This window comes from Heterocephalus glaber, unplaced genomic scaffold (assembly GCF_053883595.1).
Source record: "Heterocephalus glaber isolate CG9 unplaced genomic scaffold, H.glaber_assembly_v1.0 deba00001523, whole genome shotgun sequence".
NCBI lineage: Eukaryota > Metazoa > Chordata > Mammalia > Rodentia > Bathyergidae > Heterocephalus > Heterocephalus glaber.
Genome location: NW_028258327.1, coordinates 10,390,710 through 10,418,268, shown reverse-complemented (window position 1 = coordinate 10,418,268; position 27,559 = coordinate 10,390,710). Strand labels below are relative to the sequence as shown.

Here is a 27,559-nt window from a genome sequence, read left to right as displayed (position 1 = left end):
TACCTACTTCCAGAACCTATATGCCAATAAGATGGAAAACACAGAAGAAATGGACAGAGTTCTAGATACATATGAATTGCCAAAGTTGAACAAAGAAGACCTCAAAATTCTAAACAACCCAATATCAACCAATGAAATTGAACACGTAATTAAAAACTTATCAACTAAGAAAAGCCCAGGCCCTGATGGCTTCACTGCTGAATTCTACAAGACATTTAGAGAGGAACTGCTGCCGCTACTGTTTAAACTCTTCAATGAAATTGAAAGAGAAGCAATACTCCCAAATTCATTCCTGGAAGCAAGCATCACCTTGATCCCCAAAGCAGAGAAAGACCCAACTGAAAAGGAGAACTATAGGCCAGTCTCACTAATGAACATAGATGCAAAAATCCTTAATAAGATACTGGCAAATAGAATGCAGAAGATCATCAAGAAGATCATACACCCTGATCAAGTGGGATTCATCCCAGGGATGCAGGGATGATTCAACATACACAAATCAATCAATGTAATACACTATATCAATAGATCCAAGGACAAAAACCATATGATTACCTCCATAGACACAGAAAAAGCATTTGACAAAATCCAACATGCATTTATGATAAAAACCCTACAAAAAATTGGAATAGATGGTCTCTACCTCAAACTGATAAAAGCCATCTGTGAAAAACCAATGGCCAATATCATACTAAATGGTCAAAAACTGAAATCCTTCACACTAAAATCAGGAACAAGACAAGGATGTCCACTATCACCATTCTTGTTCAGTATAGTTTTGAAAACATTAGCCACGGCATTTAGACAAGAGAAAGAAATGAAAGGAATAAAGATAGGAAATGAAGAAGTCAAATTGTCATTGTTTGCAGATGACATGATACTGTACATAGAAGACCCCAAGAACTCCACCAAAAGTCTTCTAGACTTAATAACCAAATTCAGTCAAGTAGGTGGATACAAGGTCAACACACAAAAATCAATAGCTTTCCTCTACACCAATGACAGACTCACTGAGAGAGAAATAGGGCAAATAATTCCTTTCACAATAGCATCCAAAAACTGGAATACCTAGGAATCAACTTAACAAAAGAAATCAAAGACCTCATCTCTGAAAACTATAGCACTCTGAAAAGAGAGATTGAAGATGATATCAGAAAATGGACAGACATCCCCTGCTCCTGGGTAGGAAGGATTAATATAGTGAAAATGGCCATACTTCCAAAACTGCTATATAGATTCAATGCAATTCCAATTGAGATCCCAGCAGCATACTTCATGGGCCTTGAGAAAACAATCCAGAAATTCATCTGGAACAAGAAGAGACCCAGAATAGCAAAAGCAATTCTAGGTAACAGAGACATGGCAGGGGGTATCACAATCCCCAACCTGCAACGATACTACAAAGCTACTGTCATAAAAACAGCATGGTACTGTCAAAGAAACAGACCTGAGGAGCAGTGGAACAGATTAGAAGATGCAGAAACAATGCCAGACACACTCAACCATCTCATCTTCGATAAAAGAGCCAAATACCCTCACTGGAGGAAAGATAGCCTCTTTAATAAATGGTGCTGGAAAAATTGGGCTTCAACTTGCCAAAGATTAAAACTAGACCTATATCTCTCACCATGCACTCAACTAAAATCGAAATGGATTAAAGATCTAAATATTAAAATAGAAACTCTGAACCAGTTGGAACAGAGATTAGGTAGAACTCTTGAAGACATCAGTGTAGGAAAAGATTTTATGAACAAAACCTCAGTTGCTCATCAACTAGCACAAACAATCAACAAATGGGATCTCTTCTTATTAAAAAGCTTCTGCACAGCAAGAGAAACCACCAGCAGTGTGAAGAGACAACCCACAATGTGGGAAAAAAATCTTCTCCTGCTTTTCCTCAGACAAAAGTCTACTATCTCAAATCTAGAAAGAACTTAAAAAGATCAGACCTCCCAAATTTAAAGACCCAATCCAAAAATGGGCATCTGAAATGAACAGACATTTCTCACACAAAGAAGTAGAAATAGCAAATAAATACATGAAAAAATGTTCAACATCACTGGTCATTCAAGAGATGCAAATGAAAACAAGGCTGAGATTCCACCTCACTCCAGAAAGAATGGCTGCTATCATGAAATCAACCAATAACAAATGCTGTCAGAGCTGTGGGGAAAGAGGAACCCTGCTCCACTGCTGGTGGGAGTGTAGACTGGTGCAAGCACTGTGGAAATCAGTATGGAGATACCTCAAAGAACTAGGACTGGAAGTCCCATTGACCCTGCTATTCCACTGCTGGGGATCTTCCCCAAAGAATTAAAAGAATCATACCACATTGATATATGTGCACCCATGTTCATAGCAGCACAGTTTGTAATAGCTAAAACTTGGAAACAGCCCAAATGCCCATCAACTGGAGACTGGATAAAGAAAATGTGGTTTTTTTATAAAATGGAGTACTACTCAGCCATAAAAAATGAGAAATTAGAGACATTTATAGCTAAGTGGATACACATTGAGGCAATACTCTTAAGTGAAATAAATAGGACACACGTGTAAATACCGAATAGTTTCTCTGGTGTGAGAAACTGAAAGTGTAAATAAGGACTAAATGTATAATAGGTAATGTGAAATAGGAAGAAAAGGGGCAAAGGGGAAGGAAGTGGGAGGGCTGGGGAAAGGATAGAAGGGAATGGGATTAATATGAGAAAATGGAAAAATAGGAACAAAATCTTTGTAAATAGGGAGGACTGGAGGCGTTGAAGGGAGGGCTGGGCAAGGGTGAAAAATAAGAATCAAGAGAGACTATGTAAAGGTGCAAATTTCCAATGATGAATGTCATTATATTGTATACCTAAAGTGTACCAATGATTAGAATGAATAATTGATAATCCAAAATAGGAAGAAAAGGTCCAAAGGGGTAGGGGTAGTGGGAGGGGCAGGGGAAAGGAAAGAAGGGAAAGGAAAAATGACGAGAAATGGAAAAAATGGAAATAAAGACTGTAAATAGAGAAGGATGGAGGGGGTGAAGGGAGCGCTAGGAATGGGGAAAAAATGAGAACCAAGATGCATTATGTAAGGGTATAATTCCCAATGAGAAATGTAATTGTGTTGTATACCTACAATGTACAATAAAAGAATTTAACAAAAAAATTTTTTTTCAGAAAGTTATCTGTTGTTGATGTCATCTGGAAAATTATTGAGTAAATTATGAAAGCAATTCTGCTTTCTGAGAAAAATCCATCATCATAGATGCTGGAGACAGTTTTGTGTGCGATTAAGAGTGTGAACTTATCAAACTTTCCTGCCTCAGTTTCAGTTTCATACTGGCTCTACTGCTTACTAGCTTGGTGATCTTGGGAAACTTACTTGACATTGTGCCTCAAACTTAAGGTTGAGTTCATATCCTGTGCTTGGTAGATTACCACAGTTGGTATTTCTAGGAATTTCTCCAGAGGGACCAAAGATTTTATTGTTTTTAATAGCATGTGGATAACAATATTCAGCCCAGAAATTTGATAATTCTTGAAGCGTACAGAAAGAATTTTTTATGTAGGAATGTTCCTTATTGTTGGCCAGGCTGTTTTTCTGTAATATGCAGTTATTGAAGCCATAGCATATATTTTGAGCATGTTCTTCATGAAATAAACATGGTTTTGTTTTCACTAGAAATATCTAGCAGTTTTATGTGTAGGATAACACAAAAGGTAATATCTTGATTAGGGAATACATTTTTTTTGAAGCCAATATTACATGATTTTATGCATTGGGAAAATTAGGATTGATGAAGGAAGGATTCTACTTCAGTAATTGTGAAATATCACATATGATAGATTTGACAGTCTTTTTCCCCTCAAACTCCCCCCCACACACTATTCTGTGAGATTCATCCTCCCCCATGTCAAGTTCACCCAAGCCTAGTGACACAGCCAAGAGAACAGACTCCACTCTCCTCCTCCTCTTCTTCTGACTCATGCCAAAATGTCATGTGGCAATTCAAAACATTTCTCAAATCACAAAACATAATGTGGAAAACTTTCTTGCTTCTGATTTTGGACTATTCTTTAGTACCTTGACATTTGCATAAGTGTGGTTTTAGATTAACTTGATCTCTCCAGAGGCTTTCTTTGACCACTCAGACTAAATGCCCATTGATTTACCCACATCACATAATCTGTTTTGTTCATGGTAGTACCCATTATTAGTCAGTGTTTTTGTATTTGTTGGTTTGCTAATTCTTCCCTCTAGAATGTAAGTCTTATGAGAGTAGGAACATTGTTGTGTTTTAAACCATGTCTCAGGGTGGCACATAATAGGAATTAATGAATATTTTTGAAAGAATGAATATGCCTCATATCATTGGGCATTTCCTTTCATTTGAACCGGGTCATCATAGCTCCAGCTCTCATATTCCCCAATTAGTCAGCCTTCTGTTTGTACAATTCTCTCTGCCATCCTTCACATCTGTTCACACTTGTCATTGCTCATTTACCCAGATTCATTTTCTCTGGATCTATTTTTTTTGGGGGGGTACTGGGGATCGAACTCGGGACCTTGCATTTGCAAAGCAGGCGGCAGAACCGCTGAGCTAAATCCCTGGCCCTCTCTGGGTCTATTTCTATTATTGCCACCTCCTATAACACCATTTGGCAATGTCATTTTAATTTTCTTTAGTTATTAATGTTTTTTCCTTGCCTAAATCATAGCAGGGGAGCACAAATTTTTAATCGCATTTCATTTAATTTTGTGAAATAATGTCTTAAAAGTTCCCTGGTGAGATTTTTAATTTTGTATTGTTTTTCACTATTCACAGTGTAATTTGCACTGTCATTCAGAAAGCACAGCATTCTTTTCTTCTTACCTTTGAATATTTCTCAAAGATACTTAATAGGATTACTTAAAACTAAGGACAAAGAAACTCATTATACAAATGGTTTGCCACTGATTTTTAGATATAAATATATTGACCTTAAAATTTGTTGTTTACATCAAGATTCTTTGTTACCTTTGGTCACTGTGAAATTATGACTTTGGCATTTAAGTGCTCATTATATTTTCAAAAAGTACCTCATCTTGCTGTTCAGTTATTCTGTAAAAAGCAACACAATATAATATTATCTTAAAACTGATGATTTTTGTCAAAGGCAAGGTTTTAAAGAGATGTTAATTTCAAAATGAAAATTAAATTTGTATTTCCTTTTAGTATTGCTATCCTGAAGTGTTAGGATTATGTGAATATGCTGTGTAAGATTTACAAGCGCCCTTTTATTGACAAAATAAAGTGTATTTGGAGGTGTATGGGACTTCTGCATTTGTGGTAAAAATGTGATTAACTTTCTATAAAAGAACAATTTATAAACAATAGGCTTTTTAGTAAGTCTTCTAGGAACCAAGCTCATTTTAGCACAAAGCTGAGTGGGACTTGGTCCCTGCTCCTATAATTCATAGTTACAATGTCAGTTAATGTGTAGTAGAAGAAACTCAACCTCATGCCCACGTCCTTTCTTCTAACTTACATCTTTTTATTAAAAAGAAAATGATAGCTTTTATCAGTTGTCATGTTGAAAAAGCCAGACACTTTGCTTTACAAAGTCATTTTAATATTACTCCTTCACATGCACTCCTGGAATATGGTGAATGCTATTTAAATGTTGAATGAATGAGTGAGTGAGCAGTAAATTCTGTTATTTCAGCCAAGTTAGATCAGTGTTTATGGCAAACTAAATACGGTGTCTGAAAGAATTAGTATGTTTATTACATGAAGTATAAAGTAAGAAATTGAATTGTATTGTCCTCTACACTGCAGACATTGGATATGAGTAACATCTCTAAGATGAAAGTGAGACAGAGAAAAAGAAGAGAAAGAAATTCATTTTGGCCTAGATCAAGGATTGGTCAATTTTTCCAGTGAAGAGCTAATTAGCAAATATGTTAAGCTTTGTTGCCAGATGTTCTATGTGCAACTGCTCAAGTCTATGATGGTGTGAAGGCAGTCATAGATAGATAGTACCTGAACAATTCAGTTTGTGTTGCAATAAAAATTCATTTACCAGAATAGTCAGTGGGCTGGATTTTGCCTGTGTACTCTTTATTAAGCTAGATAAAGAATTGATCTCTAAATCTTAAATTTCTCAGTCACCCCCTCACTATACACAGTTGTAGATGTATTTCTAGTAAACTACAGTGCTTATGCAAAAGTCTTCAGAAGTGTGGGAGTCTGTATTTAATCTCCAGCACCATACACACACAAATAAATACATGTATCAGAAGGTGATATGTGCTTTGGATCGTCTCATTTAATAGTATATCTCATAAATTACATTAATTCAGCTAATTAAATTGTATGCCTTGTAAGATAACATTATTTTTAATTTAGTTTTTATTTTACCAGAATTCATATAATATTTAAAGTCAATTCACAAAGCTTGCTGTGTAGAAGTATGGAAGAAGCAAGAGCTTTCAGTTCTTTTCACTGTTTCTTTAGATATTTCTTTTGATATTTCTCAATAATGTGCTTGTGCTGCTGGGTTTTGATTTTTTCAGTTTCAGTTCATTGAATTTATTGATTTTGCATGATGGAAGATTGAAATTTGGTACTCTTCATCCAACTCCTAGCACACATTCATACATTTCCCACACTTTCATCGTCTCAACTTACTTGGACTGATATTTTAGTTGTGTATTTTGCTATTCTTAAGCAAACCATGATTGATTTTCCTTTCGTGCAAGACTTTTGCCTTTCCTATCAGTTTTCTAGCAGTCTTCCCTTCTGAGAGAAGTCTCTCTGGACTGTTCAGAACTACTTCAGTCTGGGTGTACTCCATAGTTGTAGTTTGGGGATTGGCCTTCACCAGCGCCCAAGAATTCCCTTCATCTCTTTTTCTTGTGTTTGTGTGTGTGTGTGTGTGTGTGTGTGTGTGTGTGTGTGTGTGTGTTGAATCCTGGGTTTCCTGAGCTATGTTTTCATTTTCTCAGTGTACTCCCTTGTTTAGGTAAAAAACATCTATCTTCTAGCAACTTCCTGGGAAACATTGCTTAGGAGATAATTGCTTATACTTTGCAAATCTGAAAACATCTTGATTCTACCTTAACATTTTAAAACAATTGACTATTTGTTTGGATGTAGAATACTACATTGAAATCTTTTTTTCAGTGCTGGAGATTGAACTTGAACCTTGAGTGCTACATAGTCTAGCCAAGTAGCAAGTGTTCTAATATACTCGTAGCCCACCCCTCAAAAATAAAATAAAATAAAATGAGTTCCCTCTACCCTTATTTCTTTGCTTTGGTGGCTCCTTTTTGTTCTTTTCAAACGTTTGGTGATCCTTGGATGGTCACTTACATTAAAGAGGAAAAGAAGCTGGCCAGAAGGAACATGGGTAACCTTGTTAATCAGGTGCTATTTTATAAAGTGATCAGGCTGAGCTATTTATTAGGGGAGCCTATCATGTCTGACCTTTAGGTTTTCCTGTTGGTTTACTTATATTCCCCAGGAAATCATCTTCTAATTTCTCTGGGTGGTACAAGCCTAGCTGTTGGCATTCTGGAAGCTGAGTGTGACATGAAAGCTTAATCTCCAGATTTCACTTAGTCTCTTTGTTTTCTAAATGGCACCTCCAGCCCCCATTGTGCCTGTGTTGTCCAGGCTAGAGATACTTTAATTCTCTCCAGAGAACCAATATCCAGTCTGCCACTGGATGAAACAGACCAGAACCCATTGAGTGTAGACAAAGGTAGGGTATTTAGGAGTTCTAACTACTTTTAAAACAGATGTTCCCCTAGTTTGTCTGTTATTAATGATATCATTCAGTTTGGGCTGCTATAACAAATTATCATAGGGTGAGTGACTTAAATACAAACATTTATTTTTCACAATTCCAGAGGTTGGGAGGTCCAAGGAAAAGGCGCTGGCAGGTCTAGTGTCTCTTGAGGACACCTTTCCTGGTTTGCAGATGGCTGTCTTCTTGTATCCTCACATGGTGGAGAGCAGACAGAAAGAGCTCCCTCCTATCTCTTATTATTTGGGTAGTAATCGCATTATGAAGATTCCACTCTCATGATCTAATTACTTCTTGATTAGAATGAACAAATTGCTTATTTTTCCTGTGTTCTCAGATTACAATCAGCACAGAAGGCCTCAGTGCCCTGAGAAAGTGTGAAGATTTCTCCCAATCAGCAAGCAGGCAATTGTCCGGCAGTAGACACCAGCCAGGTTTCCTCTAAATTCAACACGTTCTGACACTGTCTACCTAGAAATAGCATCAAATTTGCCAGGCTCAGAGCTCAGTCTCAGGACTGTCCATTCCTACTTTAGTGCCAGTCTCAAGCCTCAGCTTGTCTAACCTGTGCTTCTCACCAGCTAGCTGTAAATTAGTGTTCCCACCACCTCTTCTTGGATTCCAGTAATTTGTTCAAGCAGCTTGCAGATTAGCAGCAAGACCTGTTGGGTTCAGAATTCTTTTTGATCTCTCTGAGAAGCATCCCTTCCTTCAGGGTATGAAGTATGACACCCTTTAGAATGAGCAGAGTCTTACATGATTTATTATCAGACATGGATAGGTGAGAGAAGTTTTTATGGTTGGCTCCAAGACAAGGTCTGGAGAAGATTAGAGCCTGTCTTGGGGCAGAGAAATTCTAGTGTCTGTGGCCTGCCTTAAGGAAGGTGTTATGAGCCAAAAACCATGGACGGGAACAAAAAAAAAAAATCATAAAATTGTACTCCCCCAAAACTCAACCTCCCAAAACCATTACATTGGGTATTAGGTTTTTCATATGTGTTTTGAGAGTACACAGACATTTAAGTCCATGACATCAACCTTATATTGACACTATCAGTTCCTGAGTCTTCAGGGTGTATATTCCTTGATGCAAATTGCAGTTTTTCTTTGCATCCACACTGTCAGATGAAAATTCACCTTTCTTGGCTTTATTGCATCAGTTATTGTGTATCCATCTCTTTTCTAGCTTCAATAAATTTTGTATCTTTTATTTTTTCTCTTGTTCTCTTTGATGTTGTGTGTTTATCAGTGTTATTTTGAAATCTTTATTATGAATTCTACTGGGGTAATTTCCACAAAAGGAAGATGAGAAAGCATTTTTTAAAAAATTTAGCTTTCCTGAAATTGGGATGTGTTCTGTGATCAATTCAAATATTTGAATATATGTGTGTTCAATCTACCATCTTTAACTGGAAGCCTTTCATTAAGGTCCACTTTTACACCCTCTCTACCCTTTAGGAAATTGAGATTTAGAAAAATTAAGTTACTTTATGATGGTAACAAGGGGTCACACAACAGTATTAGGGACAGGATTTAAAGCTATGTATCCCACCTCTGAAAGTCAGTCTTTTATTAGGATACTATACTACATCTACAGCTGGTACCGTTTTTTCACTTTATAGAATTATAACTCAGAGGCCTCCAAATCTTTGAGTGTTTTGTACTTTTAATCCAGCCAGCCTTCTCATTTCTCTCTGTCCTTCAGTGCTTCTGCATTTAACCTTTACCCAGTGCCGTAACATATCTTAGCTTCACTAGTTACCAGCTTTTTACCTTGAGTGTTTCACCTTGCTGAGCCCATACTTTCTCTGGTGAAATTTCTTACAGTGATAGATTGTTGTATATACATGTATATACATATTCCTACTCCTATATGTAGGTGATCCCCTGTTTTAATGCTTCTTGTAAGTGTAAGACATACATCAACTTTTCGAGGGGGAAAATAGTAGCATATTTATGTATTTAAGGTATAACTCCAATTTTAGAAAGTTTTAAATGACAAAAATTTGTGCATCTCTCAGTAGAAAATATAGAATGTTTTATAATGTTAGGGTAACTGAAAATGTGAGTGTTGTGCTTTATTTTGTAGATGATATACTCTTTTAAGGTAATACTATTTTTAATCTTGCTTTGTCTTTCATGTCTTGTTCAGTGATTACTAGAAATATAAGCACTTAGCAAATGTTTAATAAACAGTCTGTGTTAAAATTCAACAGGAAGACAATTTCTCTATTTGAAAATGGAGTTTATATTGCATCTAGATCATTAGTTTGGGAACTTCTATTGGTAACTTTTCTATTTGTTAGAAGGTAATTGTTAATCACAGAAGGATCATTCATGTCTTATTAAGGACTTTGTACAGGGTTTTCTAATGAAATAATTACATATTTAGTATATGTAGCACATGAATGATTTTGCTATTTATACAGTAAAATGTTATTGATCATACGGGTAATAGCTACATGGAAAATGTGTAAGAACTATGTTATGCCATATATAAAGATGCTGGCAAATAATTTAATTTAGTTTTAAGTAGTATGAGAGCTATTAGAAATTCTTTAATAATTTTCACGGCAACATTTTTTTAAAGCACCTCGGGGGTTATAATTGTAGGTTAGGTTATTTTGACAAGACTGTGTAACTGATCCAAGCATTTTATATTTCTATTCATAGAGCAGTAATGGAGATACAAATTAAAAAGCTAAAAAGGGGTGTGCTAGTGTGACTGAAAAAACTGACTCAAATATTGTATGTTAGTTTGGTTCTCAAGGTCTTCAGCTACATGAATTAGGTTAGCTAGATACTCAGTTATTCATCTGTATAAATAAACTTTTGATATGTAATGTAGAATTTTATTATTTTAAGGGCTGAATTTCATAATTTAAACTGTAATATGCTTATGCAAATAAAGTGTCATTAAGATCACATGTTCTTTCTTCTAAAATGGAAATACATTGTGCTTTCACTTTTCCTGATTTTGAGGATTTTGTGACAGTAATGGTAGTCCTTGAGGATTCAAAACAATGAATAAGGTAAGTGTTGATCTTGCCCATATAAACAGGTTAACTGAGTACTTTATTATCTTATATGGGGGAAAAAGAAAACAAACAGGGTATGATTAGTAATTACACTGGGACATTAGGCAAAACTGACCATCTCACAATGTGTGTTCACCCCATTTAAGAACTTACTGTCCAGGGGTGGGAATATGAGTAGAAATGAGGAAAAAATGATATATCCTGCTTCAAAGAAGTAATTATATACCACAGAGTGCTGATTATGCTGTTTAGTGTGGATGTATAAGTGCTGCTAGAACGTATAGGAGAGTAAATAACCTTGACAGATCAGGGAAGGTTTCCAAGAAGACTTAACATTTGAGACTTGCATGATCAATAGGAGTTAACCAGGCAGAAGGGAGGGATGGAAAGTTCTAAGCAGGAAAGACAGCAGTTACCAGTGCCCTGAAGGCGTAGAACAATTCCGCATGGACAAGGAAGTCCACTCCACTGTGAAACCAAGGGATCAGGTGACAAAACACAAGGCTGGGAGGTTTGGCAGGAGTTTGACTTTATCACAACAGTTTTATGCAAGTAGTAAGATGATCCAATGGGATAAGGGCTTTTGCCTGTATCCATTTGACTATTATGTACTTGGCTAGAACTGGATGTCTACATCCCCTAGCAGGTTGAACTGGACAGTGCTTCCGCTTCCCTCTGAGTAGATCCAGCAGCAAGATTGCATCGCAAAATGTTCATACATTTTGGTCATATGTGATAGACTGGTTATCCATGAAAGATAACTTGGTATAGGGCCTGCTGAGGAAAAATAAATTACCCTAAATGATACAGAAGCCATGTACATGCACAATTCAGCCTTGGAGATGAGTATCAGGAGGTGGCAGGTGCTTCAGGCACATGATTGGGCTGAGTGTGAAAATAAATAGTACAATAAGAGTGTTGACTCAAGCATAGAAAAAATGGATAACCCTAAATAATAATGAAATAAAGTTGAGTTAAACAGTACACATTATTTAGTACATAAAAATAATATGTACTCTTTAAATATAATTTTAAAATGGGATAGATAAATCTACATTTGAATTAACAAGAAGGATTAAAATGCCAAATTAAACTGATATAAATCTGAGCACTTAAAAAAATTTAAGTTTTACTGGTAATGACAAAGACATGGGTCAAGTCTAGACATTCAACCTGCTCTACTTGGGGCCCCATGGTTCCTATGAAACCTGGGATGGGAAAGGCTTTGGTGAAGCAAACAAGCTGTGAAAAAAATCCAAGAAATTTGGGCCAGGGATTTAGCTCAGTGGCACCGCACCTGCCTTGCAAGTGCAAGGTGCTGAGTTCAATCCCTGGTACCCAAGGGGGACAAAAAGCAAAAGTAACTCAGAAACTTCCCAGAGGGAATTTTCTTGAAGAATAGTGGGATTTAGCACCTGACAAAGATGAACACTGATTACAAAAGTGAAAGCAGGATTCAGCTCTCTAAGATGGAAGTAGTAAAAAGGCAGAGATGTCAGAGGATTCTCAGAGTCACTTGAGGCCCAGTTTATCTGGATGAAACAGATTGTCACAGACCCGGAGGCAGTGTGGCATGGCCTCTGAGCCACCGTAAGTGGGAAGAGACAGGAAGGACGTGTCAGCAGTCTAGAGACCAGGCTGATTTCAGCCAAGGGAGAGAGTAACTGTGAGAGGGCAGCCTTTGCAAAGGACCCTAGTGTGTGTGGACTGCGCCCTGAGCTGGCAGCTGCGTTAGTTTACTAGGACTGCCATAGCAAATACCACAGACAGGGTATGTTAAATAACAGAAATGGACGAGGCAGGAGATTCGCCATGAGTTCAAGGCCAGCCTGGACTACACAGCAAGTCTCTGTCAAAAAATCAAACAAAACAAAACAAAATGCCCCAGAAATGTATTTTCTCACAGTTCTGGAGATTAGATGTTTGAGATCAAAATGCCACGAATGTTGGTTTCTTTTGAGGTGCCTGTCACTTGTAGATGGCCACATTATAGTTTGACTTCATATGGTTTTTCCTCTGTATTTGTTATGTCCTGATGTTTTTCCATAAGGACATTAGTCATATTGGATTAGGGTCCACCCATATGACCTCTTTAAAGGCCGTATCTCTAAACACAATCACTGAGGTATTGAGGGTTAGAACCTCAACATATGAGTTTGGAGGGGACAAAAATCAGCCCATAACTGTGACCTCTTTGAAAGACAACAGCAGGTGGTGGCTGCAGCTCTTGATTCTCTGGTATTGGATTCCGTGGATCAGGCAGGCCTAGGTCATTTGTATCTTATTGGAAACAACCTGGATTACCTACAGTGATAGAGGTATGACCTTGCATAATCTTTGAGCACCTTAGATTACTAGAAATTTCCTTTGTATTGAGTTGATACTGGCTTAGTTCCTCTTACCTAGCTCCAGGTGCCTGAACTTGTTGGCCAGAGATCTCTTCAGCACTTTAGAGTGTAACTGTATCCAGGAATATGTTCCTTTTTAGTGTTAGCTATAGTTAGGAGTATGGACTCTGAAGGCAATCTGCTAGGTTTGAAATGTAGTTTCACCATTTACTATTTGTGTGGCTTCCACAAATTATACTAGGCCTTCTTTTGTGATGTTCTGTGTCTGAATTCAACCAACCTCAGGTCAAAAATATTTAATAAAGCAATTGCACATTTTTTGGATTTAGTCTTTTATTTTGGAGCGGCCTAATTTTTATAGGTCTTTATATATTATAGATACTAGAATAGCTATAATCAAAAAATCAAATAATAACAAACACTGGTGAAGCTTCAGGGAAAAGGGACCCTTTTACATTGTTGGAGGAAATATATACTAGTACAACCACGATGGAAATTAGTACAGAGATTCCTAAAAAAACAATCCCCTAAAACTAGAAATTCCATTTGACCCAGCTATTTCTCTTCTAGATATCTTCCTGAAAGAGTTAGACATCTTATTACAGGGAAATATGCATACCCATGTTTATATCTGCATAACTCATAATAGCTAAATCTTGGAAGTGGCCTGTATGGCCATCAACAGATGAATGGATAAAGAAAATGTGGTATTTACACAAAATGAAATACTGCTCTGTCATAAAAAAGGATACATTTGAGTCATTTGTAGGAAAATGGATGCAACTTGAGACCATAATGTTAAGTGAAATAAATCAGACACACAAATTTAAATGTCACATAATTGCTCTTAAATGAGAAACCTAAAATACGAATAAAGAGCAAAATAAAAGATAGATAATAGGAAACATAGAGATAAATCTTTTCCAAATGGGAAAGGGACCAAGCAATGGAGTAAGGAGACAGAAAGGAGAGGGGAGGGGATGAAAAAAAGAATGAAGATGTGTCATGTACATATAACCAACTTCCCACAATGACTGTAATCATGTACTGAATTCATGTACTAGTAAAGTAAAAATTAGAAATAAAACGCTAAAATGTAAAAAAAATAAATTTTGTTTGTACTGAACATACACAGACTTTTTTCTTCTCATTATCCCCTAAACAATATGATATAACAATTATTTATGTAGCATTTACATTGTACTATATTAGGTATCATAAGTAATCCAGGATAAAAAATCAAAAAGAAAAAAATGTAACCCAGAAGTGGTTTAAAGTATATGGAAAGATATGTGCAGGTTATATGAAAATACTACACCATTTTATATAAAGCACTTAAGCATCCATGAATTTTGGTATCCAGTGAGGCTGCTGGAATCAATCTCCCACGAATACCCAGGAATGACTGTACTTGACTTCTGTATACTGCCGTGTCCTGATCCATAAAAAGGGGATAGTGGTGCCCCCAGTAAATAAAGTATGTAAAAATGCAAAGTTAGCACTGTGCCATATGCTAAATTGCCCATACACTTATTAATAAAGGTTGTCCTCTTGTTGTCGTCATCATCATCATCATCGTCATCATCATCATCATCATCATCATCATCACAGTCACCATTGTTTCCCTTTAACAGGACACTGGGAAAGTACTGCACTGCCATAAACGTGACTACCTGTGCAGGTAGAGGACTAGCATTTTCCCCACACCTTCTGAAAGTGCCCTGAGAGGCCACAGGTTTTTGTTTTGTTAGGCTTTGTATGATTGTCTTTTATCAGATGTTCTGTGAGCTAGAACAACCAATGTTTTGAAGTACAATTCTTTTAATTTTCAAAGTGCTTTTGCTTTTAGTTTTATTCTTATGCTGGCATTGAGGGTTATAATTGATTATTTTATCAATTTTGTTGTGAAGAAACTAAAGTGAGGTATTAACAAATTTGCCTATATTTAGGTGGCTGGTAGTTATATGAAGATTGAAGTTACAATTTTTTTTTTTGTATCAGGGATTGAACTCAGGACCTTGTGCTTGTGAGGCAGGTACAGTGCCACTGAGCTAAATACCCAGCCCTAATTCTTGTTTTTAAATTACATATATACAAAGCATATATTCATTGTAGAAAAATTAGAAAATGATAAAATATTAGAAATACAGATGGTGAAAATTTATAATGTTCCCAAGAAGATAATCATGTGGTTTTTTTTTGATACCGGGGATCAAACTTGGGTCCTTGCATTTGCAAGTCAAGTGGTGGAACCACTGAGCTAAATCCCTGGCCCCAATCATGTATTCTTATAAAAATGATTTTATATGGCACAATATATTTTGATTTATTACATGGTTTTCTCTTAAAATGTATAAATATTTTTTCAAGTCTGTGTCTTCCTCCTCATCTTACTATTGGTTACTCTGATTTTCCATTGAAGGACATACATTATTTAACTCATCCCCCCAAATATTGGTTGCTTCCGTTGTTTGCTTGTTTAGACAATAGTTCAGTAACACTATTGTACATCCACCTATATGCACTTATCTTATTGTTTTTGGAGGGTAATTTGTAGATATAGAATTTCTGGGTTAGGGGTTCTCACATTTTAAGTTCTATATGAGAAAATTGCCCTTTACCAATTTAACACCTAGATGTATGTATGAAAAACCCATTTTCCTTGCTCTCATTGGATAGAATTGTCATCTAGTTGTTGATTTATTTGGAATTATCATTACTAACCAGATGGAACAATATGCTGATTATTTACTTATATCTCTAGTTTTATGATTTACCTGTTTATGTTCTTTAGTTATTATTTTCTATAGAGTGATTTATCTTGTTCTTATTGACATGTAAATGCTTCATATATTGATCTTATTAGTGAATTCTGTTTTAGGTTCTTTTGACAGATCTTTGTAATTATATATATATTCGTAGAGATTTTGGTGTGACTGTTAAACTACATCTCCATCTTGATAGTATTTAAAAAATAAAATATATAATCATTTTTTAAGCCCTGATAACCTAGTCTCATCAAATTTTCCCTGGGGCTGACTGAGCCATTCAACATGTTCAATTTCTCTCCCAGATTTTAATGTTGAGTACATTGTTGACAGGTGTGCCCTCAATATTTCCATCTAGCTGATGGGAAGGAGAATTGTTCTTTTGTTATTTTAAATACTTATTTGTCTGATACTATTATGGTGTGCCAACATAAATTAGTTGCCTGTGTGTTCTGGCAGCCTTTGTGAAGTCTCTCTGCAAAAAGCTATTTAGTCTTTTGCCTCTTGATTTTTTCCCCTCTCATAGAGTTATAAGAAATACCCAGTGTATTAAAATATACATATTTGTGTCTTATTATGTTAAGAACTTACTTGGGCCCGGGATTTAGTTTAGTGGCACCACGCCTGCCTAGCAAGCGCAAGGTCCTGAGTTTGATCCCTGGTACCCTCAAAAAAGCACTTACTGACTACATCTCTTCTAAAATTTTTGTATAATGTACATGTTTTTGTTATTTTATGTGTATCTTTGAAAGTAATAGTTTTATGATTTTTTGTGAAATTTGGGATTAGAGAAGAACACTTAAGAGTACAGATGGTCCTGACCTGCTGACGGTTCATATTACAATTTTTTGATTTTACTATGACAGGAAAGCAATAAAAATTCAAGTAGAGACCATATTTTGAATTTTGATATTTTTCCAGACTAGTGATATATGGTACCGTACTTTCTTATGATGCAGGGGGTAGGCAGTAAATCATAGTTCCTAGTTATCCATGTGTCCACAGGGGTAAAAACTTGTTATTCTATAATTGTTAAAATGTGCTCACTTCGGCAGCACATATACTACAATTGCTAAATTGTGACATTTGGTAGTTTGGGTGTGTTATATGCATTTTTGGCATGTCAGTATTTTCAGTTTATGATGGATTTGAAGAGCATTTGTACATACAAGTCAGGTTTTGATCCCTAACACTACCAATTCCTAGTCTTGTGACTGGGTGAATTCCTTACCCCCAGATTTTTTTTTACCAACTAAGTGAAAATAATATTATCTTCTGCATCAAGTTCTGAGTGTCAAATGAAATCATTCATGTAAAGGATTGCTTATTATAATATGAGTCAAAAAAAGCATTTGATCCATAAAAGTAGGGAAATGGTTAGTATTTTTAATTTTTTTAATTAAAAATTTATAATAGCAATTTTTTGGGGGGTGGGTACTGGGGATCGAATACGGGACCTTGAGCTTGCGAGGCAGGCGGCGGAACCACTGAGCTAAGTCCCCGGCCCAGTAATTTTTAATAAAATGATGTCAAGGACATAATCTCAGGGAGTATGTTCTGAATATTCAAGTCTTTTATATATTAAAGGAGTTGTAAGGTTTTATTAGACTGGGGCAATTTTTTTCTTCTGGCCTTAATTTCTATTCAGGTGACAAACTGTGCTTTTGATCACACATTGGACTTTTCCTGAGAGTAAAGCCTTGTGAGTTCTTTTTTATTTGGAGGAGGAACTTAGGTATTTTCAGTCTTTGAAATGGGAAACATTTTCATTAATCTTCAGGAATTCATATTCTATATAGAGAAGTGTGCCAGTGGGGTCCTACTGGGTATTTGTTCTCCTGACTAAAGGCTTATCTAAAATCACCTATTAGCAATCATATGATGATGTATTGAGGTTAAAAAATTACATTGTTTCATGTGATAATCAGAAATCCTAGAAGATAAATGATCACTGCATAATATATAAATAAAACAATATGAGACCAGTGCATATGCTGCAATTCATTTTATGCTTAGAATCAACATTTCCTTTCAAGATATATTAATTTGATATGGAATTGGAATCAGCAAGCCCTTGAGTATAAAAAAAATTTCTAATTTAAATAGTTTTTCATGGCTCATAATAGGTACAACAGTCTCTGGACTTTTTTTCCAATATATTACTTCTCTGTGTTTTGCATTTTTGGTTTGTTTAATGTCTGGGTGTAGATTCCTTTACTATACATTGCTAATAAAAGAATAAATAATATTTTTAAATCATCAGTTTTTATTAGAGTTTTATACTAAAACATTACTAGGCAAGTGTATAATGAAAAGAATAAACTGGTTTTTTATATATTGGTAGGGATGGTATGAATCCACATAATTAAGATAGCTTATATTTTAGTAGCAGTATTTATTGTTGTGTTTAGTAGTAATATTTGTTGATTATCTTAAACTAGTTAGCCTTTCTGGTGCTTCTTTCTTTGAGTGTTATTAAGATCCATAGGTTATTTTCTTTCTTTCTTTTCTAAAAAGTTTTCACATATATAAAATAAATTTTTTCTTAGGTTCTAATTTGGAATTAAATTCTAATATCTTACTATTTTACTAAAGTTACCCTTTTGCTTAGCTTTCTAATTATTAATAGAAGCCTGTTTTGTTACATTATAAATTTGAAACAACCTGGGTTTTTTTTGTTTGTTTTTTTGTTTTTTGACATGTCAGGGATTTTGTTCATTCCAGTGGTTTTTTTAAATTGATACATGTTGCTCCTGCTGCTCCGAGCCCAGAGGAAGGGGCTTCCGGGCCACCATCCCTACTGCGGCTCCCGGGCCCTGTCCCACCTCTCCCAACTCAGAGGAGGTGAGCCACGTGGGCAACAAAAGCACCCCACCACCGCCCCCAGTTGAAATGAGAAAACACATAAATAAGTCTCAAAACCAGACTTCCAGATCACCTTCAGCAACCGCAAAGGGAAATGAGATGGAACACTCTCATACTCAACCACCTGGACCCACTGAACTGGCAACAAAGGGGGATCTGGAAAAAATGAAATCAAAATAATTTCTCAGATAACAGGAGAAATTGTGCTCCTAGTGCAAGACATGATTAATAAATCTAGAGAGGAGCTGAAGAACACGATGGAATCCCAACATAGGAAACAAATGGAATCCATAAAACAGATGCAAATAGATTTCCAGGACATGAAAAACTCCATTGAAAGTCTACACAGCAGAATGAGCCAATGTGAGGACAGAATTTCAGATACAGAAGATAAGATTGCAATTAATGACCAGGAAAAGAAAAATTGCTTCAAAATTATAAGGGAACATGAGAAATCAATCCAGCAGCTGCTAGATGATGCAAAGAAGAATAACATAAGACTGATTGGGCTCAATGAAGAAACAGGAGAGAGTGCAGATGACATAAAAAAAACTCTTCACAGAAGTAATGGCAGAAAACTTCCCAAGCAGGGGAAGAGAACTTGACCTACACATAAGTGAGGCACATAGGACTCCAAATACCCTTGATCAAAAAAAATTTACACATAGGCGTGTAATTGTTAAGATTCCAGAAACTCAACAGAAGAACAAAGTTCTCCAAGCAGTCAGAGAAAAGAAACAAATCACATACAAAGGAAAGCCATCAGAATCACAGCAGACTTCTCAACCCAAACCATCAAGGCAAGAAGAGCTTGGGGTGACATATTCCAAGCCCTAAAAGAAAACAGCCTCCAACCCAGATTGATGTACCCTGCAAAACTATCTTTCAAAATGGATGGAGAAATAAGATACTTTCATGACAAAGAGCACCTTAAGAACTTCATGAATACCAAACCAGCACTCCAAAAAATTTTACACAATATCCTAGGAACAGGCATTGAGGATCACAACCCCAGGAAGCAAAGCAGAATGAACCCATCTGGCACGACAAGAAATTAAATGTAAAGGGGGAGAATCCAACAAAAAGAAAAAGTCATGGCAATGATGAGTCAATACGTTTCAGTTATAACCATCAACATTAATGGTCTCAATTCACCAATCAAAAGAAATAGACTGGCAGAATGGGTCAAGAAGCAAAATCCAACAATATGCTGCATACAAGAAACACACTCAATTCAAAATGAAACTCATAGACTGAAAGCTAAAGGGTGGAAAACAATGCTCCATTTGACAGGAACCCCAAAAAAAGCAGGAGTAGCTATCCTCTTGGCAGATCAAGTAGATTTCAAACCAACACTGATTAAGAGAGATGAAGAAGGACACTACATCATCGTAAGGGGAACAATCCAAGAGGAAGAGATGACAATCATAAATATCTATGCACCAAACACTAGTACACCCAACTACATAAAACAAATACTAACAGACATGAAAAGTCATATATGCACTAATACAATTGTAGTGGGGGACCTCAACACCCCACTGTCACAAATAGATAGATCAACTAGACTAAAAATAAGTAATGAAATACTAGAACTAAATCGAACTCTTGAACAAAAGAACTTAACAGATGTTTACAGAGTCTTCCACCCCACAAAATCAGAAAACACATTCTTCTCAGCTGCACATGGGTCATTCTCCAAAATAGACCACATACTCACACACAGAACATGTTTAAGTAAGTGCAAAGGAATTGAAGTTATCCCCTGTATATTATCAGACCATAGTGCAATGAAATTAGAGATCCATAGCAAAAGAAACTGGAAAAATTTCATAAACACGTGGAAATTGAACAACACACTTGTGCATAACCAATGGGTCACAGAGGAAATTAAAGAAGAAATCAGACAGTTCCTTCAATTAAATGACAATGACAATACAACATATCAGAATCTATGGGACACAATGAAAGCAGTCTTATGAGGGAAATACATAGCAATAAATACGCACATTAGGAAAACAGAACGAGCCCAATTAAACAACCTGATGCTGAACCTCAAGCTTCTAGAAAAAGAAGAGCAGGACAACCCCAAAGCTCATACAAAGGAGGAAATTATAAAGATCAGAGGAGAAATCAATGCAATGGAGACTAAGAGAATGATACAACAAATCAATGAAGCCAAGAGTTGATTCTTCGAAAGAATCAACAAAATTAACAAACTGTTAGCCAACCTTATCAGAAAAAGGAAAGAAAAGGCCCAAATCCATGCAATTAGGAATGAAAAGGGTGAAATTACAAGAGACCCAGCAGAAATCCAGAGGATCATCAATACCTACTTCCAGAAACTATATGCCAATACGATGGAAAACACAGAAGAAATGGACAGAATCCTAGATACATATGAATTGCCAAAGTTGAACAAAGAAGACCTCAAAATTCTAAACAACCCAATATCAACCAATGAAATTGAACACGTAATTAAAAACTTATCAACTAAGAAAAGCCCGGGCCCTGATAGCTTCACTGCTGAATTCTACAAGACATTTAGAGAGGGCCTACTACCACTACTGTTTAAACTCTTCAATGAAATTGAAAGGGAAGCAATACTCCTGGATTCTTTCCTGGAAGCAAGCATCACCTTGATCCCCAAAGCAGAGAAAGACCCAACCTAAAAGGAGAACTATAGGCCAATCTCACTGATGAACATAGATGCAAAAATCCTTAATAAGATACTGGCAAGTAGAATGCAGAAGATCATCAAGAAGATCATACACCCTGATCAAGTGGGATTCATCCCAGGGATGCAGGGATGATTCAACATACACAAATCAATCAATGTAATACACTATATCAATAGCGCCAAGGACAAAAACCATATGATTACCTCCATAGACACAGAAAAAGCATTTGACAAAATCCAACATGCATTTATGATAAAAACCCTACAAAAAATTGGAATAGATGGTCTCTACCTCAAACTGATAGAAGCCATCTGTGAAAAACCAACGGCCAATATCATACTAAATGGTCAAAAACTGAAATCCTTCACAGTAAAATCAGGAACAAGACAAGGATGTCCTCTATCACCACTCTTGTTCAATATAGTTTTGGAAACATTAGCCACGGCAATTAGACAAGAGAAAGAAATAAAAAGAATAAAGATAGGAAATGAAGAAGTCAAATTGTCATTATTTGCAGATGACATGATACTGTACATAGAAGACCCCAAGAACTCCACCAAAAGTCTTCTAGACTTAATAACCAAATTCAGTCAAGTAGGTGGATACAAGGTCAACACACAAAAATCAATAGCTTTCCTCTACACAAATGACAGACTCACTGAGAGAGAAATAGGGCAAATAATTCCTTTCACAATAACATCCAAAAAACTGAAATACCTAGGAATCAACTTAACAAAAGAAATCAAAGACCTCTTCTCTGAAAACTATAGCACTCTGAAAAGAGAGATTGAAGATGATATCAGAAAATGGACAGACATCCCCTGCTCCTGGGTAGGAAGGATTAATATAGTGAAAATGGCCATACTTCCAAAACTGCTATATAGATTCAATGCAATTCCAATTGAGATCCCAGCAGCATACCTCATGGACCTTGAAAAAAACAATCCAGAAATTCATTTGGAACAAGAAGAGACCCAGAATAGCAAAAGCAATTCTAGGTAACAGAGACATGGCAGGGGGTATCACAATCCCCAACCTGCAATGATACTACAAAGCTACTGTCATAAAAACAGCATGGTACTGTCAAAGAAACAGACCTGAGGAGCAGTGGAACAGATTAGAAGATGCAGAAACAATGCCAGACACACTCAGCCATCTCATCTTCGATAAAAGAGCCAAACACCCTCACTGGAGGAAAGATAGTCTCTTTAATAAATGGTGCTGGAAAAATTGGGCTTCAACTTGCCAAAGATTAAAACTAGACCTATATCTCTCACCATGCACTCAACTAAAATCGAAATGGATTAAAGATCTAAATATTAAAATAGAAACTCTGAACCAGTTGGAACAGAGATTAGGTAGAACTCTTGAAGACATCGGTGTAGGAAAAGATTTTATGAACAAAACCTCAGTTGCCCATCAACTAGCACAATCAACAAGTGGAATCTCTTCTTATTAAAAAGCTTCTGCACAGCAAGAGAAACCACCAGCAGTGTGAAGAGACAACCCACAATGTGGGAATAAATCTCCTGCTTTTCCTCAGACAAAAGTCTACTATCTCAAATCTAGAAAGAACTTAAAAAGATCAGACCTCCCAAATTTAAAGACCCAATCCAAAAATGGGCATCTGAAATGAACAGACATTTCTCACACAAAGAAGTAGAAATAGCAAATAAATACATGAAAAAATGTTCAACATCACTGGTCATTGGAGAGATGCAAATGAAAACAAGGCTGAGATTCCACCTCACTCCAGAAAGAATGGCTGCTATCATGAAATCAACCAATAGCAAATGCTGTCAGAGCTGTGGGGAAAGAGGAATCCTGCTCCACTGCTGGTGGGAGTGTAGACTGGTGCAAGCACTGTGGAAATCAGTATGGAGATACTCAAAGAACTAGGCCTGGAAGTCCCATTTGACCCTGCTATTCCACTGCTGGGGATCTTCCCCAAAGAATTAAAAGAATCATACCACAGTGATATATGTGCACCCATGTTCATAGCAGCACAGTTTGTAATAGCTAAAACTTGGAAACAGCCCAAATGCCCATCAACTGGAGATTGGATAAAGAAACTGTGTTTTTTTTCTAAAATGGAGTACTACTCAGCCATAAAAAATGAGAAGTTAGAGACATTTATAGCTAAGTGGATGCACATTGAGGCCATACTCTTAAGTGAAATAAATAGGACACACATGTGTAAATACTGAATAGCTTCTCTGGTGTGAGAAACTGAAAGTGTAAATAAGGACTAAAACGTATAATAGGTAATGTGAAATAGGAAGAAAAGGGGCAAAGGGGAAGGAAGTGGGAGGGGTAGGGGAAAGGATAGAAGGGAATGGAATTAATATGAGCAAATGGAAAAATAGGAACAAAATCTTTGTAAATAGGGAGGACTGGAGGCGTTGAAGGGAGGGCTGGGCAAGGGTGAAAAATAAGAACCAAGAGAGAGTATGTAAAGGTGTAAATTTCCAATGATGAATGTCATTATATTGTATACCTAAAATGTATCAATGATTAGATTGAATAATCGGTAATGCACAATAGGAAGAAAAGGTCCAAAGGGGTAGAGGTAGTGGGAGGGGCAGGGGAAAGGAAAGAAGACAAAAGAAAAATGGTGAGAAATGGAAAAAATGGGAATAAAAGTTTTTGTAAATAGGGAAGAGTGGAGGGCATGAAGGGAGGGCTAGGAATGGGGAAAAAATAAGAACCAAGATGCATCATATAAAGGTACAAGTTCGCAATGAGAAATGTAATTGTGTTGTATACCTAAAATGTACCAATAAAAGAATTTCACTAACTCACTAACTAAATAAATAAATAAATTGGTACATGTTTTAGTACATAATGATTACATTCATTGTGGGGAATTGGTGAATGTATATATATATGACCTCAATTAATTTTTCTAACTCCCTCCCTTTTTCCCCCTCCCTGCATCTCTTGGACACCTTACATATTTTTTAAATACATGTTAGTAGTATATGATGGTCACATTCCTCCTAAGGATTTGGTGCATGTACACAGCACTTCACAATCCCCTCTTTTATATTCTCATTTCCTTTCCCTTCCTCCCCCTTTCTTCCATTCTCATTTCCCTTCCCGTATGCCAAAAAATCCATCTCACTATTTCCTGCAGCCTTTTATTTTGGACTTTATTTATATATTGGGGTTCTCACATAAGAGAAACCATATGATATTTAGGCTTGTGTGTCTTGTATTTACTTCACTTAATATGGTATCAAGGTGCATCCATTTTCCTACAAATGACTTGAGTTTATCCTTCTTTATGGCAGAGTAGTACTAGAGTTGTAAATACCACATGTAATCTACTCATCTGTTGATAAACATTCATGCTGCTTCCAAGATTTAGCTATTATAAATTTTGCTGCTATAAGTATGAAATACCTATAGATTATTTTCTTTTTCTCCTCCCTTCACACTATTATGGTTTAGTAAGATTACTAAGATTAGTTCTTGTTAACTACATTTGCAAAAGGTGAAACAAAAGTAAAAGTTCACCTATATACCTGTCACTCAAACAGATCCCTGTGTAATTCATGTATGTATGTATAATAATAAAAGAGGATGCACACTGATGTTTCCTGAGACCCTCTGACATATCAGCCCTTTGTAAATGGCAATTTCCTTTACAAAAGGAAAACTCCATGTCTAGTTTCTAGAGCTTTTCCTACATCTTCTATTTCTCAGTAGCCTTTACGTCATAATAATGTATGTCTTGAAGGGCTGTATTCTGGTGTGACATATTCTGGTGCCCCTCCTTGCCTTGGCTCTTTATAGTTAAGATGCAGAGGAAAATCCCTTCCTTTCTGCCTAAATTCATTGAGCTGAGGAGCTGATTGAATGGTACTGAAAAATTTAGCACATGCTTCGTAACTATTTCATATTTGTTGCCTTAAATTATACTTAGTGATGTTAATACACATTCTTTGCTCACCAAAATAATATTTATATTTATTCGGTAGTTGACCAAAAGCTCCTGAAGCCTTGCCCAAGGATGGGGTCTTCTTGAAAGCAGCTCACAGGAGCCTGACTAGAGCTGGGTGACTAACAGAATCTTTGTCATGCCAGTGGATTCAGAAAGTTGTACATGGCCTTAGTGCAGAGACCTGCAAGCTGATTACTCTCAATTCACAGGAAGAAAGCCACCTCCTATGCTTCTGCCCCACTCGGTAGTCCCCTCAGGGTTTGTACTCAGTGTGGTTGTGTCTCTGATGGTGTAGGGACAACCTGAGAGCTGAGACATCGGGGAGCAACTCTAGCCTTTCCTCATGTCTCCTTGGATCCTAATGTTCCACCACACTGGCCCAGCTTTGAATCCACTTATGGATTCTGAGGAGGAGAAAGACAGGAGATTGGCCTGGTCCTCCTCGAGCTCATAAGAAGGGTTAAGAGCTTTGGGTCAGGATGTACATTTCAGGCATGGAGGCCAGTGGTGGGAGAAGAGGTCTCCCTGGAGTTTACAAGTAGCTGTACTGGATGCTGGAAACTTTTTATAAAAATTGTATTTGCTCACAAATTTTAATTTTATTCTAATATGAAAATATTTATATACTTAGTAAATAATCGGTATAAAAATAGTAGGACATAACACTAAAACTTTGTCCTTGGTGATACATCCTTCACTTATTTTGACTCTCCCTAAAAATAATGTCCATTTCACTAAACTTCATAGGATATAACAGATTTTAATTAGATAATTTTGAAGAAAAGCTATTTTAGTGAGTTGGTCTCCAAATAACAAGTATTCAATAGAAGGGAATTTAATTCACTTTATGACTTTTAGTCCTCATGTTTGAAATATCTGAAAAATATCATGTTAGACATGGCCTTTAGTTATGAATTATTTTAATTTTGGGGATTCTTATTCTTTAGTCACCCGATCATTGGGAGTGTTTTAAAAACACTGGACTTTCAGAAAGATTAAAAATTTTGCCTCGCAAGTGCAAGGTCCCAAGTTCAATCCCCAGTAGCCCCCCCCCAAAAAAAAATTCAAAAATTTTCACCTCCCTGTAATAAAAAGGTATTCTTTGCAATTTTAATGTTCAAGTGTCCATTTCAGTTACTGTTTATGTTAAGCTAGATCAGCCTGGGGTTTGTAACCCAGATTCTCAAAAGAAACTGTAGCAACAACAAGTTGCTAAGCAAGTCTCTTAGCTAATTAAATAATGTGAATAGAATTATTCTGTCCTCCTATGCTGCTCAGTCATAATGAATCAATTAAAAATGACACTTTTAGGTTTGTCAAAATTTACATTATAAATAAGTGAAAGTATTGATACCCCATATTCAATAACTTAAAAAAAGAACTAAAAGATAAAATTGTATCAAAAATGATTGGAACAACCTAATATTCAATGACAGTAGACTTTTTAACCAAATTATGATATAATACATGAACTATTAGTCAATCATACCAATTGAAGATCTGTGTATAACAAATGCTATTTTTTATTCAGATTGAAAATCACAGCTCTTTTTTAATACAAGTCAGCAGAAATAGGCAGAGTTTAACATATTTCTTTCTTAAGCATTTCACACTGTTCTTGTTTTTTAAAATAAAATTGAGACAGAAGGGAGCCTGTTTAGCTTATCCAGATTGTAATTAATTTTGCTACTTGGGAGTATTAGAAAATGGCAGCTAGACCCTCTAATGAGAGTTGTAAAGCGTAGTCATGGACCAGATCCCAGACTGTTCAAATGATTTCTTTTTTCTGTTTAGAGTTACAATTAAGAATAAAGGCAAGGGTTGGGAGCAGGGACAACATGAGTGAGTGCATTTAGCCAAGGAGCATTTCCAACCCAGATAATGACATCCTATTGTATATTTCACTTATGCTAATCCTGAACTCTGACAGAATTCATTTTCATTTCCTACAGTTTTCATCCTTTTTGTATTATTTTTGCAATCTAGTTTTTCAGAAATCTGTTTTGAATAGAATATCATCTTTCTGTAAACACTTAGCCAAGAGGTACTTACTTGTAACTTTATTTTACTAATCATGTTTGGAAGGAAAATAAAATGTCTATGAAAGACAAGTCAACTAGTATTTGTGCGTTAGATCA

At 36.2% G+C, this 27,559-nt stretch overlaps 1 protein-coding gene across 5 annotated transcripts in view; it reads left to right on the top strand.

The window, feature by feature from the left end:
- Klhl32 (kelch like family member 32) overlaps positions 1-27,559 on the top strand; it is a 223,595-nt gene that overhangs the window by 31,602 nt on the left and 164,434 nt on the right. The gene's annotated exons all lie outside the window — the stretch shown is intronic.